The sequence below is a fragment of the Castor canadensis genome, chromosome 15, assembly GCF_047511655.1.
Source record: "Castor canadensis chromosome 15, mCasCan1.hap1v2, whole genome shotgun sequence".
Classification (NCBI taxonomy): domain Eukaryota; kingdom Metazoa; phylum Chordata; class Mammalia; order Rodentia; family Castoridae; genus Castor; species Castor canadensis.
In genome coordinates, this window is record NC_133400.1 from 42257455 (window position 1) to 42276910 (window position 19456).

Consider the following 19456-nt stretch of genomic DNA (forward strand, 5'->3'; position numbering starts at 1 on the left):
TTACTTCCTCTTGGTTATACTTTTTTGCATTATTTTTCTCTTATGTTATGTACTGCTGGTAGAAAACTGAATTTCTCCATGAGGAAGGAGATAATTCCTCTTTACATGGACCAGATTCTTTCCCATATACCCTGAGGATATGCGTATCTGATGCCTGATAAACCTGCTTTTTAAAACATCAAGACCACTGATTAAAGATAATGAGCATTATAGAAGCTTAATCACATAATCTTTAGCTGCTAGAGAAAACAAGCAACTTCAGCATCAACATTTCCAACAACTTGAGAATACAGATTCTATAAGTGTTTGAGCATCTGCTTTCAGGTTGCTATTACTTGCTGACAATGCAATGTCTGACACAAGACATTTCCAATGATTTAGCTTTCATAGAAAGTATGCCAGACAATTCTAGACAAATTTATTTAAATGCTTTTCTGGATTTCACTTCAACTTTTCTATTGAAACTGTGACAACTCAACGAACAATGAGTAAATTAACCAGTGGAACATGTTGAAGAGCATTTGAGTAACCTTCAATCCTTTTATTTTTTAAAAGTTAAAATGTAGTTATAATTGCACATAAGTGGTTTACTTCTTGGTCAGTACAAAGCCAATAAAGACAACTACAGGATAGCAAGTGAAAAAATGCTTATTATTTACATTAAAAAATAAGATCAGGACTGTATGAATTGCCTCAAGTCTTAAATCCTAGTCACTTGATAGGCAGAGATCAGAGGATCTCAGTTCAAGGTTAGTCTAAGCAAAAAGTTTGCGAGCTGCATATCAACCAGTGGTGGGGTTTGGTAGGATAAGCATGAATAGGATTGTGGTCCAGACTAGCCAGGACATATAGTACATGGTATTTCAAAAATAAACAATTTAATAAGGACTGCGTGTATGGCTCAATGGGTAGAGCACCTCCATAGCAAGCACAACATTTTGAGTTCAGCCTCAAACCATCTCTTCTAAATAACAAATGTAAACAAAGATATCCATGTAAATAATGCTTGAAAGATATCTCCCCAAACAAATCAAGGAAAGGGCTTGCTCACAAACACTTTAGGTGAGCTAGGTGCTCAGAGTCTAGAGTGCTACTACACAGTCCAGCTCAGCTTTTGAGCATCTGAGTGTACCTGTTGATCTAAAGCTATTGGCCTAAAAAACTATGCGATATCTTCTGCCCTGCCTAGATGGGAGAGGAGAGCCTACACCTTCAACACAAAGCCTGGCCAAGCCTGAATCCAGCCTGTGGGATATAACTCATTTGATCACTTCCAAGAAGCCTACTAGTGAGATGAATCTGAGTGCCTCTCCCATGCTCACAGAGAAGCACTCTTGGAGAAACAGCCTGAGCTAAAGCTCCAGATGTGCCCAAGCTGGGAAGGGAGGAAGATACTCCCTGCTCAGTCCCTCCTGACCACCTCCAAGAAGTCTTATAGTGAAACAAGTTAAAACTGACTGCACCCTTAAAGGAACCTATGGGGGCCTGAGTGGAGGTCCCAAACCTGCCTGTTGGGAAGAGGCATTACCAATTGCCAATTAGCTGGCCTTATGTAAAATAAACACGGTAAGAATAATCACTATGCTGATTTTATTTTTATTTGTAAATATTACAGTTTAACCTTATCAATCATGAAATCATTAATGAAAATTATATACTCTTAAGTCAGTCTCAGGATGAATCTAAATGCCACTGCGTAAAAATTGAACCTCCAAGTTTTTAATCTGTATGTTTCTCAGCAGCCACATAGTGATGGAGAATCATTTACTTCACAGACTCAAGATCCTACTATCAATTACTTACAACTTATCTCAAGATTCAATTAGGCAATAATTTGAGCTCTTTTCAATTAATAACTATGGCACAATTAATCTCTATAATATTTTGATGTCCTATTCAAATAGTGCATGGTTGGAAGTCTCCTTCTCTTCACATGCTTGACTCCTTTAATTCTCTTTTCCAATCATCTCAGCATAGCCACAGTCCACTCTGCATCTGTGGGAGATTGGCAGTGTTGATCCAACTGTTAGAATTTATTGGTTGCATTTAAAACAAATGATATGATTGCACTGGAAATTGGTGTTTAATTACAACATTTATTCCCATTACTTGTAAATTTTCTTATGAAGATTCTAGGGGATTATCACATAGATGATATTGAAGAATAAGGACAATTATTGTCATTCTTAAAATGTTTTATTAGTATATAATAGTTATACAGGAGTTTTCCAAATGTGCATGCAATATTCCCTGGGTGATTCCTTCACTGCATTAGAAGATCTTTTTCAAGAAGACATTCTGAATTGTTAACAAGATGTTTTTCAATAAATTTTCTCATTACTTTTCTGCATAATATACTTTAGTTCTGAGAATCTCATTTTGTTTGGTAATATTAATTCCATAATTTTTTGTCATAAGCACTTTCAGAAATGCCAATCGGTATTGAAGAGTTCTTTTTATATTAATTCCTTATCACATTCAGATTTTTAAACATTAGTCTTTTTGTTTTATTATGTTATTGTTGTTTAATTTTCTTTCTTGTAAGTTTTTTCCAATTTATACTTTGGAAATTTCATTAAACTGATTACATCAATTCTCATAATTTTAATTTCATGAATTTTTATCGATATTTGCCATTTCATATTTTTTCTTTGTAAGGGTGGTATTAGAGTTTAAACTCATGGCCCTATGCTTTCAAAGCAGGTGTTTTTCTGCTTGATCCATATTTGAAGCCCTTTTTGCTCTTGTCATTTTTTAAATTGGTCATCCTTAACCTTAAATTGGGCTTCCTGTTGTAACACTGTAATTATTCTGATCTCAGCCTCCTACTTAGCTTGGCATGACAGACATGCACTACTGTGCACCAGCTATTGCTTGAAATGGGTTCTCACAAACTTTTTGCCTTCTCAAATCCCATGATCTTCCAAAATCATCATTCCAAAGATCTAGGATTACAGGGTTGAGCCCTTGGCACCCAACTTGCCTTTTCACTTTTAAAAAACATATTTGTACATTTAATATACTACATTCTCCTCTATCTCTGAAGATTTGAATTTTTCTCATAAAATATCCTATATTTTTCTCATTCTTTGAATGCATTCATGCATAAATGCGTGTATGTCTTGTTTACATTTGCAAATATGTTGTATCTTCCTGTTTTATTTACATATCTTCTCCATCTGTTGGCCTTTCATTCTAAAATATAGGGAAGTGCCTTATCCCTGATGGAAATCTCCTAAATCATTCCCCACCCTGAAGACTCATGACACCTTTTCCTTTTTAGAATTTACCAAAATAATTCCCTCCATCAACAGATATCTTCTGAAAATTCCTAACCTTTTTAATTACTGCTTGCCCTCTGAATAACTATCACTAATTTTGGTGACATATCTATTTCTTTATGATAATTTTATATTTTATGAATGAAAAACTGGAAGTTCATGTGTTTAAATTCCAAAAACTAGTTTGAAATGAAAATAATTCTATATATAATAAGAAGAAAATGGAGAAAAAGGAAAGAGTAAAACATAGTGTTGAAAATCAATGTACAATATTGTCTAAGCTTTACAGAAGTGGGAAGACACAAAATATTTTGTGTTGTATAGATGTTCAAAAAAAGATTTTATTTATAGCTTTCTGACTATGGGTGAAAAAGAACAAGAGCTCAAAAAAGGTAATACCTGGTTTTTAAATATCTTGATTCTTTATTTATATATAAAGACTTCTCAAAACAGAATATAGATTTTGGGAATGATCTGATACTCTATTGCAGACTAGGAAGTATGCTTTATCACTGAAAGCTAAAAGAATCAACATCCCCAGGAGATGATAAGAATGTATCCAATTATGGGCATATATTTTAAGCCATTTACACTACAATAATTTCTATGCAAATATTATGCTGTTTCATGTCATGACTCTATTTTGTAGTGAACTAAAATATGCATTTTAAAATAAGGTTTTTACAGAAATGTAATGACTTCACAGAGTCATAGTTTTCTGTATATAATTTTTCCACATAAATTTTTTTCCTCAAGATTTATCTTTGAATCAAAAAATGGTGATTTGTTATTTCAAAGAAATAGCTTATTCTTTCAAGAGCAGTGTTGGTAAAGAAATAAATCACAAACTGACTAAAGTAATGAACTAAATATATATTGTTGTTTTATATATGCTTATGTTACATGTGTTTCTATGAAAATCTAATATAGCACCTGGTAAAAGATTATAATCAAATGTGCACAGATATAATTTACTTGAATGGTTCCACCATCAAGAAATGTCCTTTCTTTTGATTCTCATTTTCCTAACAGCTTTATTTAGTAACAGGTTATGATTATCCTCATCCTCCTGAATAGCCAGCTCCATGTACCCATCCTTTTGTTACTTAGTCAATTCTCTCTTATGAACCTAGTTGTCATGTCTGCCACATTATTCTCATTTTTTGTGCTGTTTTATAACTCTATATCTTTCATTTTGTGTGTTAAGATCTTCTGTATCCTATAATGACTGTGGCTCTTTGCCTTCCTATCCATTGTCCCATCTGTACGTACAAGAATGTGTATGCTGGTGATATTCAGATTCTAGATGGGGATCTATCAACTCCTGTGCTTACTCACTATGTGCACTCCATATCATTTACTGTCAATCCATGGAGTTACAATGACTTGTTCAGTGATATTCCTGGCATGTTGTCTCTGGTCTAGAAAGACACCTGGGTCTACACTGTGCTCTCATGTTTCTACTCTTTTGTATAGTGTGTGCTGATGGTTGAGTTCCTCTTCCTGTCTACGTCATGCACTTGGGTAGGGAAGAGGAGGTTCTGTTTGACCTAAAGAACCTGCCATACTATGGTGACTTTCTACAATCTACTTTTTTGTTTACACGTGTCTGTGCCCCCCAAAATCTAAATTCCAGCAGAGAACAAACTTCTTTTTGTCTTCTACTTCATAATCACCTCAAAATTCAACCTCTGGCATCTACAGCTTGAGAAACAAGGAGATATGTGGTGGTGCTGAAAAGCAGGTCTTGAATTTCCTCCATGAAAATTTAGTGAGACATTTCTGCATCAGTGTTTACATCTTAGATGAAAGACCATGTAGCAATGTAAAACCATGAAGAATAATGTATTATATGTATAAAGCTGAGGGAATAAATTTAATCCAGAAAACTGGTCATAACAGCAGAATATTTTAATCCATGAATTTTATTAATTTTTCACACCCTTTTTCATTAAAATAATGGACACATTTTTCTCATTGCTATGAGGGAAATGGGATTTTATAAACATGGATAAAAGGAAATGAGAAATTCAGAAATGGATCAAATCATTCAAAACATAAGTTATACATAGTTTTATTCAACCCTCAATGTTAGTAAATTAACCCAAAATTGTAAATAAATGTTTGAAATGGCTGTATGTAACTTATTCTTCCTTATTCAACTACTTGGGATGTTTACGTCTATGGAAATGAGGAAGAGATTTTCTGGGAGATTCAGGAATACACTCACCACTAAGAGGAATGTATAACAAGTTTATATTTTTCATGAGAGATCTGTATATAAATATCTGACTGAATCCTTTGGAATATTATATTGCTAATAGTATTTGATTATTATGGGTGAAACAATGTCATTTTGAATTTATAAGAATGAGACATTCATTAAAGTTATCTATAAAGGTTATAATCTAGTGAGTGAGCACTACTAAGATTATTGCAGCAATTCACTAGTCACCAGAAGCATATAATTCAAATGTCATATTTTGAATAAAAATTGGTTCTTTTGTATAACATGCACTCATTTATGGGAAATTCAATTCCTCACATGCTATTCTCATAAACCTACACTATGTGCTTGGGCTTGAGGTGCTATTCTCTGTACCATTAATTTTCATAGTTTCATCTGCTTAATCATGTGCCTAGCATGCCTCACTATTATTTTTAAAAACTGCATTTAGATTTTTTACTCAGAGGGAAAGCTCATATCTGTCCAGAAAGAAATATTTTCAGGGTAGTTTTCATTATTTGGGAACAGATAGGAAGAAAGAAGGTAGAAGGAGCACACAGAAAGACCTTAGATTTTCCTAAACATGATTGTGATGTGCAACTATTGTATTACTCTTGAAAATAACAATTCAGCACACCTGAAGTTCTGAATTTTACACAAAATAGAGAACCAATGTGATAATTACAAGGTAATTTAAACTTCTGTTATTTCATGCAATAAATAAAATCAAACATAAAAATTTACCTATCTGATTGATATACTATAATTTTGAAGCTTTCTTTCAAGTCAACAAATTCCATTTACTACAGTTTTTCTAACAAGTTTTCTAATTGAATCTAAATATCTAATTCTAACATTCTTGCCTGGATTCTCAAAAGAGAACATAGAAACACTTCATTCTAAATTAAAAAAATTACGATAAAATATAATACTAAATATAGTTGCATAATTTGCAGAATCTTTAAAATGTAGATTTATCAAAACTTATCAGTTTTTCTCTATCAAAAATTCTCAATATGTCCCTAAAAATGAGTAACAGGAAGGTAGCACTGTTTTTCTTCCAGAAATGTATGTTTAACTCTTCTGGAAACTTTATGATTTTTGTATTTATATTTATTTAGAAGTTATACAGAGATCCAACATGGCAGCAAAGATAGGGAATCAGATTTCTTAATCTCCATGACTCCAGAAACCCCCTTGAGAGGCTGAAACCACATTTGGATAATTCTCGTTGCTCCTAGCCAAAATAATAACTGCCATTACATTAGGAGCAGATAAAATTTAAAGACTGACCGCTCATCAGCCTTTAATTGCACCTAACAGCCACAAAAATTCTGCCTGGCACAGCTAGCAAGGAGTGTGAGGTCTCCTGCCCTAGGAAAAATACCCCTCATTACTTTTCTTTTTATTTTGTCTTATTTCTTCTCAGAATCAAACTCTGAGACTTCCTGGAACTCTAACCCATGGAAAGCCTCCCTACACAACTGAAAACAGCACCATTTCTCCCCACCAGATAGTTACAAAGCTGCATGAAACTGAAGAAGAAATGGGTGAGCTTCACACACCATGAATGGCTTGCTTACTCACACCCTCTCACCCCAAGCATCCTGGGAAAATAATACAACATGGCCCCTGAGCAGACTGAATCCCCACAGCAAAACTGAAAACTACAAACAGTGAATGTAATCTAACACTGACATCAGAGGTAGGGGTGGAACACTGAACCCACCCTGGAGAACAAGGGTGAGGGGCAGAGACTAACTCAGGGCTGAAGTATCAGGAGTGGGGCAAGGAGATGAGCATTCAGTGCTGAATTCTCAGTGACATACCATGAAGCTGCAAAGGCTAAGAACAGAGCCTGGCAGAAAAGCCAACCACATAGAGGAGCTGCTGCCACCTAGCAGAGCTCTGGAGAGGGATAAAGGCTGAGCAAGCAAGCAGAGTGACAAATTAATCTCCCAGAGGAGTCAACAGCACTCAGCAGAGATCAGGAGGAGCACAAAGACTGAGATTGGGAGTGTGATAACAGGATAACCTCCCAAAGCAGGACAGGTGGTAGATCCTGAGCTGGTCTCTGGGACAGAGGGTAGCACTCAAAACTGAATTACCCCACCTTGGTGGGGGAGGAACTGACCAAACAGAGCTTCAGCTGAAGTACAAAATAGCTGCTGTCAGCTGAGAACAACAGCTCTGACCACCCTACATGAGCTGGCAGTTTTACCTCACCTCAAAACGCCAACTAATCTTATGGACAGAAAGTCCATACGCCACTCACAAGCTAGTCACCTGGTGAGACCACATCAGAGCTTCTGCTTGAACACCAATATCAGGATTAGACATCGAAGGAGTAACTCCAGAATTTTTATCAATAGACTGAAATGTCTGTGGTTCCTGAACCTGGTGTTTTTTATTGTGTTTCTTTTTTTTTGCTTTCTGTCTTTGTCATTTTTATTCCTGTATTATTAAATCCAGCATCACTATTCTCTCATCTCTACTCTCACACTCTTCACTCTCCCTTCTTCTCCTGTAATACAACCCATTTTTCTTGCTTCCAAAAACTCTTTTTGCCCCTTTTCATCCACTCTTTTCCCTGTCTTCACTTCCCCTCTTATCCTCTCCTAACATATCACCACACTATCCCCCCACACTCCCACCTGATGACTAGCCTACTGTACCAACTGCACACAACCCTAGCTTCCTGCAATCCCTGACACAGATGGCCACTACTTTAACCACAGAAATACACCTAAACACACACAAGGACCACAAAACCCAGCAACCTCCATACCATTTAATGCATCCACCCACTGCTTTTCCTACCACACCTTTTTTAATGATACCTTTACCAATTCCCCAAAATCTATAACTAGCTCAATAACCATTACACCCAGCAACTCCGACTGTTTATAGAACAGGGTTTTCTATATAGCACATTAACAACTGGTCTGGCATTAAACCTACAAACTTGTCATTGCTAAATTATACCTCCAGACAAGGGTCTAATAGAGCACATCAACTTAGCTAACAGCCAAGTCATCCACAACCAAAAATTAAATCAGGGAAAGAAATCAGGCAATCAAACCCACCAAAAGCCTACCAAAAATATAGTTGCACAGCACCAAGAGGAACAATGAGAAAAAGAAGAAGGGATGGAAACAACTCTCTTCAAAAAAATAATTTAATACAGGATTCAGTGGGAAATAAAGAAAATTGACTCCCAGATTCTGACCTCAACAAAACAATAAAAAATGTAACGAATGACTCCAGTGATACCCACACACACAAAAAAAAATCAAAGAAAAAAGTCTCTGAGGAATTCATGGAGAAAATATTAGACATGGTTAACCAAAATGTACAAGATGCACTTATGAAATTTCAAGACACCAAAAATAAACAAAATGAGCTACTACAGAAACAAATAAAGGAACTCAGACAGAACCTCAACAAACATCAAAGTGAAATAAAGAACACTATAAAAAAGAGATACATGAATTGAAGAGGACAACAGAAATTATAAAAGAGGTGTTGAAAAAAATAAGGAAAACTTCAGAAGAAAGAATCAAACAGAAATCTGGGAAATAAAAATTCCCTATAGTCAAACAAAAAACACAATGGATGGCTTCTCCAGCAGACTAGAACAAATGAAAGACAGCATTTTAGAAGTCAAAGATAAAATAGAAATTAAAGGAAAAACAGAAGATATCTTAGTTAAACAACTCAAGAGTTGAGAAAGGAATATGCAAGAAACCAGCAACTCCATCAAAACACCGAAACTGAGAATAATGGGCATTGAAGGAGAAGATATGCAAGCCAAAGGGATATGTAACATATTCAATAAAATAATAACATAAAATGTCCCAAATCTCAAGAAAGTTTTGTCCATTCTGGTACAGGAAGCCTCCAAGGCAGTGAACAGACTTAACCAAAATAGAACCTCCTCATGGCATATTGTCATTAAAACAACAAGCATAGAGGACAGAGGAAGAATATTGAAGGCTTTAAGAAAAAAAAAACAGGTAACATATAGAGGTAAACCCATAAAATAACAGCAGATTTCTCAGCAGAAAACTTAAAAGCAAGAAGGGCATGGAGTAAGGTGTTTGGGGCAGTAAATGAAAGTAACTTCAATGCTAGGATACTCTACGCAGCAAACTATTGTTCAAAATTGACAGAGCAGTGAAAACCTTCCACAATAAACAGAAACTAAAACAGTATATTACCACCAAGCCACCACTACAGAAGTCTCTACAAGGAATTCTGCACACAGAATATGAAAGCAAACAAAAACATGAGAGGACAGGAAGCATCAAACCACAGCAGAAGAAAAGACAAGCAATCAGAGAATAGCATTGATTCAACTGCACACACTGAAATCCTTTAACAACAAAAACAACTAAATTGCAGGAATTACCACAAACCTGTCAATGTTAACATTGACTGTTAACAGACTCAATTCCCCAATCAAAAAGACACCATCTGGCAAAGTGGATTAAAAAGGAAAATCTGACTGTTTGCTGTTTACAAGAGATCCATCTTATTCACAGAAATAAATACTGGCTTAGGGTGAAAGGATGGAAGAAGATTTACCAATACAATGCCCCACCCCAAGATAGAAAGAAGTAGCAATACTTATATCAGACAAAGTTGACTTCAAACTTACATTGGTCAAAAAGGATAAAGAACACCTGATACTAATAAAAGATGTAATACATCAAAAGGAAATATCAATTATCAACGTATATGCACCAAATGTCAGTGCACCTAATTTCATCAAACATAGAAATAATGAAATTGAAGCAGCAAGAAATAGTCTCCCAAAAAAGAACAGTCCAGGTCCTTATGGATTCTCAGCTGGAGTGTGCCAAAGCTTCAAAGAAGAACCAATACCTGCACTCCATAAACTTTTCCATGAAATAGAAAGGGACGAAACACTGCCCTACTCATTCTATGAAGCCAGTATTACACTCATCCCAAAACCAGACAAAGACATGTCCAAAAATGAGAACTACAGGACAATCTCCTTAATGAGTAACGATGCAAAAATCCTCAATAAAATAATGGCAAACCAAATAAAGCAACATATCTGAAAGATCGCTCACCACAGCCATGTTGGCTTCATGATGGTTCAACATTCACAAATCAATAAATTTAATGCAGCACATTAATAGAAGGAAAGACTAAAACCACATTATCATCTGAATAGTTGCAGAAAAATACTTTGATGAGATTCAAAACCATTTCATGATAAAAGTTCTAAGAAAAGAAGGGGAGCAGAAACGTACCTCAATGTTATTAAGGCTCTATATGACAAAGCTACAGCCAACGTCAAATTGAATGGGGAAAAAGTGAAACCATTTCCTTTAAAGTTAGGAATGAGGCAAGGATTCCAATGCTCCCCACTCCTATTCCACATAAGAAATTGTTTACTAGAGCAATAAGGCAAGAAGAAGAAATACCTGTTTCTTTTCAAGTAGGTAAAGAAATAGTCAAAATATCCTTATTTGCAGATGACATGACTCTATACCTCAAAGACCAAAATAAAAAAAAAAATTCCACCCAAAAACTTCTAGACACCATAAATAGCTTCAGCAATGCAAAATCAATTTACAAAAATCAGTAGCCTTTCTGTATACCAACAATAAACAAATTGAGAAATAATATAGGATAATAGTTCTATAGACAGTAGCCTCAAAAAAAATCAAATACCTAGGAATAAACTTAACTAAGAATGCAAATGACTTCTATGAGGAGAACGACAAACCACTGTAGAAAGAGACTGAGGAAGAATACAGAAGAAGGAAATATCTCCCACGCTCATGGATTGGCAGAATAAACAGTAAAAATGGCTATATTCCCAAAAGCATTCTACATGTTCAATGCAATATTCGTCAAAATTCCAATGACATTCTTTACAGAGATTGAAAAATTCTACCCTAAATTTCATTGGAAAGACAAAAGACTGCAAATAGCCAAGTCAATAGTGAGCAAAAAGAGCAATGATAGCCTGGAAGTGAGTGGGGTCAGGGGGAAAGGGAGGGTACAGGAGGCAGTGGAGTGAAATGGCCCCAACAGTGTATGCACATATGAATAAATAAAAAAAGAAAGAAAATAAATTTAAAAAATGACCCTCTAGATGTATCTTTAAAAAAAAAGAGAAACTAGAGGTATCATAAGACCCCAGTTAAAATTATACTATTGAGCCATAGCAATAAAAACAGCATGGTCCTGGCATAAAATAAGATATGAAGAGCAGTGGAGCAGAATAAAGGACCTGGATATGAATCCACAGAGCTATGTATAGCTTATTTTTGACAAAGGTGACAAAAAAAAAAACATATGTTGGAGCAAAAACAGCCTCTTCAAGAAATATTGCTGGGAAAAGTGGCTATCTGCCCACAGAAAACTGAAAGTAGATCCATGCCTATCTCCCTGTACTTGTATGAACTTAAAGTGGATTAAAAACCTTAATAGGAGACCTGAAACCTTGCAGTTAGTACTTGAAAGAGCAGGAAATACCCTGGAAAAAGTAGGTATAGGCAAGGACTTCCTCAGTAGAATTCCAGCAGCCCAGCAACTAAGGGAAAGAATGGACAAATAGGGACTACATGAAATTACAAAGCTTCTGCACAACAAAAGAATTGGTCTCTAAAATGAAGATACCACCCATGGAGTAGAAGAAAATATTTGCTAACTATACATCAGACAAAGGACTGATAACCACAATATACAGAAAGCTCAAAAATAATAAGCTCCCCAAAAGTCAGTGAGCCAATAGAAGTGGGGAACTAAACTAAATAGAACTTTGTCTAAGGAAGAATCCAAGTGGTCAAAAAGCACATGAAAAAACATTCACCATCCCTGGCCATAAAGGAAAAGCAAATCAAAACCACACTAAGATTCCACCTCATACCTCTTAGAATGGCTACCATTACAAATACCACCAACAACAAATGTTGGTGAGGATGCAGGGAGAAAAGGAACCCTCATACAATGCTGGTGGAATGTAAGCTAATGCAACCACTTTGCTAGGCAGGCCCTCTACCACTTGAGCCATTCCACCAACCCCCCCCCCCCCAGTGAAACCACTTTGGAAAACAATATGGTGTCTCCTTGAAAAATTAAAAGTAGATTCTGCCTTATGATCCAGCAATACTACTTCCTAGGGATATACCCGAAGGAATGTGACTCAAGTTATTACAAAAGCACCTGCACACCCACGTTTATTGCAGCATTACTTACAACATGAAGTATGGAAACACCAAGATGCCCCACACTGAAAAATGGATAAAAAAATGTGGTATTTATACACAATGGAGTTTTACTTAGCCACAAAGAAGAGTAAAATTTTGTCCTTCAAAAGTAAATGGATGGAACTAGAGAACATCATCTTTACCAAAGTTAGCCAGACTCAGATGGCCAAAAATCACATATTCTCCCTTATATGTGGATTATAGACCCAAAACAAATGTATGACATGGGTCATACAGTAAGGGGAGAATACACATTGGAGAAAGGGGAAAAGAAAAAATATAATATGAAACAACAACAACAAAAAGAAGTTATATGCATGCCCTGCATCTGTGAGTGACATATCCCACACTTTTGGATCAAAAATTTTATGTAAATGGAAAAATGACACCTGTTGAAACTATTCCAGTAATGGGGGCAGAAGTGATCAAGGACAATTGTACATTGTGTGGATTCTACTACTATATATTAGATATATTATAAGAAACTTTGTAAATGCCACATATCCCTACCCAGAACAATAATAAAAATATATGTTATCTTGGTTCTTTGTATACCTTGACCATAGCTATGAGTTTGTATAGGAAATTGGATTGATGAGGGTGCTATCATAAATATTTATAAAAGTTTCTCCTCTAAGACGGATGAGAGTTTAGACAGCAAAAGTAATCTACTCTGGAAATGCCCTCACAGATATACTTAATTCATCTCCTACACCCTTCTCAATACAATGAAGTTGATAATCCAGATTACTGATCATGATTATAATCTCTGTTACCATAACACTAAAACACATATACTTAAAAACCCTCCTTGTATCTAAAAGAATCATGTACATCTCATTAATCAAAAGGCATTCAGGCCATCTCCAAGGATCCCATGGTCTAAAAAGTTCCAGCAGTTTTCAAGAGTCTGAGTTCAATGTCTTCAAGACTAGAAACACTCTAAATTATGAACTCATGTATAATCCAAAAGAAAATTATACACTTACAACATAGAATAATGCAGCATAAACATTCCTCTCCAAAGACATCAAGATGAGTATATAAATAGGAACGAGACCAAAGAATTCCAAACTGTAACAGAAGATGATGCATAAGTAAATTTGTGTGACTGTATGGCTCATTTCACTGTGTATATAAAATGCCATCTTGGACACCTCAAATGTGTATAATAATGAGTAAATAAATTAAGACTAGCTTGAACTTGCTTCTTGATTTATCTAATCAAAATGCATTTTTGGTGATGTCTCTGCTTAGTGTGGTATATAATTCTCTTCATTTGCTGATGCACCACTACATCTGAAGATCTATAGCTACATCTTTCTCTACCTGAAACCTTGCATTCCATTTATGATAAATTGAATGAAATTTTCTAACTAGACGTGAAATGTCAATGCCTCATAACATCAGGTATATGATTGCTTATACCTTCAATAGATTATGTTCTATCATTCCCAAACTTATTTGAATAAACCATAATTCTCTTTCTCAAGGTAATCAGTTGTCATGTATACAAGGAAGTCTTCCTGAATTTATGTTTAACTACATCACTTTGTTCTAATATTATACATATGAATATTCACAATAATATGGCATTATAGAAAATTATAATAACCTTATTAATATTATTTCATTTAACCATTAGCCATGAGAGACCTACTCATTGTTTCTTCATGTCATCAGAAATCTATTCTCCTTGACTCAAACAGGAGAACAAGATTTTGAAGAAAAAAGTAAAAGGTTTATTAATTTCTCCAGGCAATATGAGAGCTATTTGAACATTTGTCTCAAATGTTATAATCCTACTTCTGAGAGACAATGTCCATTTTTAAAAGGGACAGTTAGTAGCTCTGTCACATATGCCACAGTTCTGGGATATGTGACAGAGTGCAAATACTGCACTAGATGGTTCTTTGATTTTTATCCTCTGGTTTAATGGTGCCATATCTCTAAAGTAGTAAATCTCAGTTGATAGGGCTTTGCTCCTTCCCAGAAATCAGAGATAATGGTGAAGATTGCCTGGTGACGATAATGAAAAGTGTTAATTTTAGTTTCCTAGTAAGAGGAGAGGTATAAATAATTATAATTTATCATTTATCAGTGGAATCTGTCTTGGATTCTGAAAATATCTTAGAACATATAAACGAATTGGCAACTTGGATACGTGACTTTTATACTGTCTTCAGTTAATTCAGTGATTTTAAGCAAAAGCAGCAGTTGCATTTGTATGCCAAATCTTGCTTAGTGAGTATGTTCTGTATTCAAACTCTTTGAACTTCAAGGCCTAAGTTGATTATTGCCAGCTCTTTGCATGTCTACCTACATTTTGAAAAACCTGAAACATACATTAAAATTTTTCTGGTGAATTTTGCTCTGTGAGTCTTGGAGGAATGTACTGGCATATATACTTTCTTCAACTATTAGCAATCAGACCAAGAAGACTGGCACACATGCAATTTTTTTCCTGGACTAGAAAGAAATTAGAAATCTCATTTTCTTCACTGGCCACTCTATTGAGAGGTGATATAAGATCCCAGCCCTGTTTTACTAAGTGATTATGTTGCTGATATGTGCTTGGAATTGAAAGGGAAGTTTGGGAAGAAAATGACAGGCAAGTATGACATCTTATTTAGCAACATAAAGAAACTGTTTACATATCATATCAAGGAAAATTATGGAAGAGGTAAGCAAATGTGGATTCTAAAAACCTATTAGTGTTAAGTGTTTATAGAAGACTTGAAACTATAAGTTAAAGAAAATAAATGGTTGTTTTTTGTAGGAAGGTAATCCAGTTTTAGGACCAAACATGTTTATTTCACAATGAAGCATTAGACAATTATGTTACTTCTCAATTTTGCAATATTGGTCAAAAATTTAAATATGTTTTAATTGTTTTTGTGAAAATCTTTAAAAACATAAGTTAAGTATCTTTGATATTAACTTTATTTTTGTCATTTTTACATTTACTTACCTATATATACATTGTTTGCTCCATCCCCACCCCTGCTTCCAGACAGAACCTATTCTGTCCCCCTGTTCTCCAATTTTATTGGAGAGAAAACATAGGTGATAATAAGACATAACTTCCTATGGAAGTAGTGGCTGTGCTGGATATTTCCTTATGATCCACTGTTAACCAGAATTCACTGTAGTTGACTAGCAAAGTGGATATGGTTATTAGTACTTTTAGAAACTATTTCCTTGCAAGGTTTCTGTTACATTCAGAGTAAAATCCAAATCCTTCACTCTGACCTGGGTCAACTTCACTCTGGTAAAGAATGTTCTATGCCTCTCCTGCCTATTGCCTCCTACTGTTTCTTTCCTTCCTCATCTGATATTGTGGGGTTTGCCCCTGTGGTTCACCTGGCTGTCCCTTCATCATGTCAACTTTGTATCTCTGACAACTTTAGTGTTAAATCATCTACTACATCCCTCTCTGACATCAGTAATGATCAGCACGCTGCATGTAATGTGTATTTTATATGTCTGTTGCTCACAAAGTTATGAAGGCTCCAAAATTAAAGACTGTCCCTCCATGTCCATAGATTCTCCCACAGTAGCAAGAACCATGTCACATAGCAGAGTTAGCTACATGGTTGGATTAATAACTAATCCATAAAGTTGAGTGAAACTCCATAACAATTGTCCCACCTGCACCAGTATGAGAATAACTGAGACTGGTTTTCTTTCAGTTTGGTATTTTCTTATCAATGACATTGTTGTATAATGTAATTACTCACTCAATTTCTCTGATATAGACTAGGATTTAATATAATTTTCAGTAAATAAGGTGTCCTATCATTGGTTACTTAAATGCCATAACTTCTAAAACATCAAATCCAAACCTCAGAAGAGATGATATTCACAGCAGGAAGTAGTACAATTTTTTGTATTCAAGAAAATATGGTACCATTAGATAAAATGAGTGGATATTCATGAACTAAGTTATTTTGATCCCAGGTCATAACTCATGTGAAGAAATAAAAGGCAAATGTAAGTTTTGAACTACTAATTCCATTTGGAGAAAATATCTGCATGTGTTTACCTTGCATCTGACATGTGGCATGAGCTCATTCTCCCTTCAATTGTATCACATACAAATAATCACAAATAATATGCTACAAATTACTGCCAGCCCTGACATGACATAGTACCCCAGTTCTTCCATGTGAATGCCCAGATCAAAATCATGATACTCTTGTCAATGCTGAGACAATTTAAATGGAAGCAAAGAAACTCATTTCTGACTAAAAGAAAATTGCCTTCAAATTTAATTACTTAAAATTTTCGGAACTAGCATGGTTTTATTTCCTTGTATTTGTATTTTTTTTTAATTTTACTTCCAAATCCTCAATATTATTCCTCTTGGTGGAAGAAATACCATAATTATAGTGTTGCAGTGATGACTAACTCAAAAAAACAGTTGAAATTTTTATACTTGCTAATTTATACTTAGCTATGTTAAACATGGTAGTCATTGTAACACATGATCCTCAATTTAAAAATGTCACCAACACAGACATGATTACGCTTCAGTAACAGTTGTTAGCCTAAGCTATGTGAGTAGCGGTCTCATGAAGTGTGAATGGTGTAATGTGAGAAGATATGTGACGATTTTGAAAAATGTCTTAAGAAGTGGGCTCAGGTACTAAGTGGAATTCATAAGAGATGTGCAAAAGAACTCTCCAGGACTGGGAAATGACCTGAGCTAAGTTTCAAATATGTGAGTAAATGAAGAGTCTAAGAGATTGAGCATTCTAGATTAACCTTGACATTAAGTTAATGGTTTGAGTGGTATAAAAATGCACATTTTGAAACCTTTTAACATGAGTTTATATTTGGAAAAGATTTGAATATAAAAAGGAATCATAGATTGTGGGATGCCATGATCAAATGTCTGACATAATGAAGGTTTTCTTACCTGTGTTGGATATACAAGCATAGAAATTCATCACATATGAGATCACATTTTACTTTATATCCAAGCTGAAATTGTGTTTTCCTTTGAAAAGCAACATGCAGGATTTTCATGTACTTGCTACTCATTTCATCTCAGTTCTCTTAGAGTCAGAAATTTCTGGCAAATAAGATTTCTTGTAATAATCTCCAAGGATGGCAGGAAAGAATGAGCTCCATATAAGCATTACAATCAAGATGCAAGTACTAAAGAGAACAATAACAAGAAAACTCATTAATACCACTCCATAATGTCCATTTTGCTTATTGTTTCTCATCCTACCATAGTTATTGTATATACCATAAGTATATAGCATGTGATATATATATGTATGTATTCAAATATATGTGGTTTTTGATTGACACATGTGTGTTTATTTGTTAGTTGCAGTGTTTTTTAATACACATGTACATGTATAATGGTATAATTAGAGTAAATTACGTGTACATCACATCAAACATTTATAGTTCATTGGGAGGAGTACATTCAAAATCTGCTTCTAGATATTTTGAATTAAATAGTGCATTATTGTTAAATATATTCATCCTAAAGTGCCATAGAACACCAGATGTTATTCCTCCAACCTAAATGTAACATTGAACATTGACAACCTTTCCCATCACTCATAACCCTATTCTCACCAGACTCTTCTGGCCAAAATTATATTCTTAATTTAAAGTTTTACTCTTCTGTGAGATTGGTTTGTTAGAATTCACATATCAGCTAGATCTTGCAATGCTTGTCTGGCAGTTACCATAATGTCCTCTATGTCTGTCTGAGATAGCACAAATTAGAGAATCATATTTCATTGTATATATGTACCACATTTTCTTTATATATTCTTCTATTGATGGGCAATTATGTTGACACCATAGCATAGCTATTGTGAATAATGCTACATCAAATGAACGTACAATTTTCTTGTTATTATTCTGGATTCATTGCATTAAAGAGATTGACAGATCTATTTTTAAATTTATAAGATCATGTACTGTATTCTGCAAAAAAGGGCTTACTAACTTTACTTCTACTAACAGTGTACAGGTGTATTCCTTTCTTCTCAACTACACCAGTATTTGAAAATTATTGTCTCAATATCCAACTTACTATATACTGATGTGAAAATGTATGTATTTTATTTATTTTTTTAATTTTTATTTTATTCATATGTGCATACAATGTTTGAGTCATTTCTCCCCCCTTCCCCCACCCCCTCCGTTACCCCCTGCCTCCTCCCTCTCCCCCCACCCCCTCACTACTCAGCAGAAAAAATTTTGCTCTTATCTTTAATTTTGTTGAAGAGGGAATATAAGCAATAATAGGAAGGACCAAGGGTTTTTGCCAGTTAAGATAAGAATAGCTATACAGGGAGTTGACTCACACTGATTTTCTGTGCATATGTGTTACCTTCTAAGTTAATTCTTCTTGAACTAACCTTTTCTCTAGTTCCTGGTCCCCTTCTCTTATCAGCCTCAGTTGCTTTAAAGTATCTGCTTCAGTTTCTCTGCATTGAGGGCAACAAATGCCATCTAGTTTCTTAGGTGTCTTACCTATCCTCATACCTGCCTTGTGTGCTCTTGCCTCATCATGTGATCAAAGTCCAATCCCCTTGTTGTGTTTGCCCTTGATCTAATGTCCGCATATGAGGGAGAACATAAGATTTTTGGTCTTTTGGGCCAGGCTAAACTCACTCAGAATGATGTTCTCCAATTCCACCCATTTACCAGAGAATAATAACAGT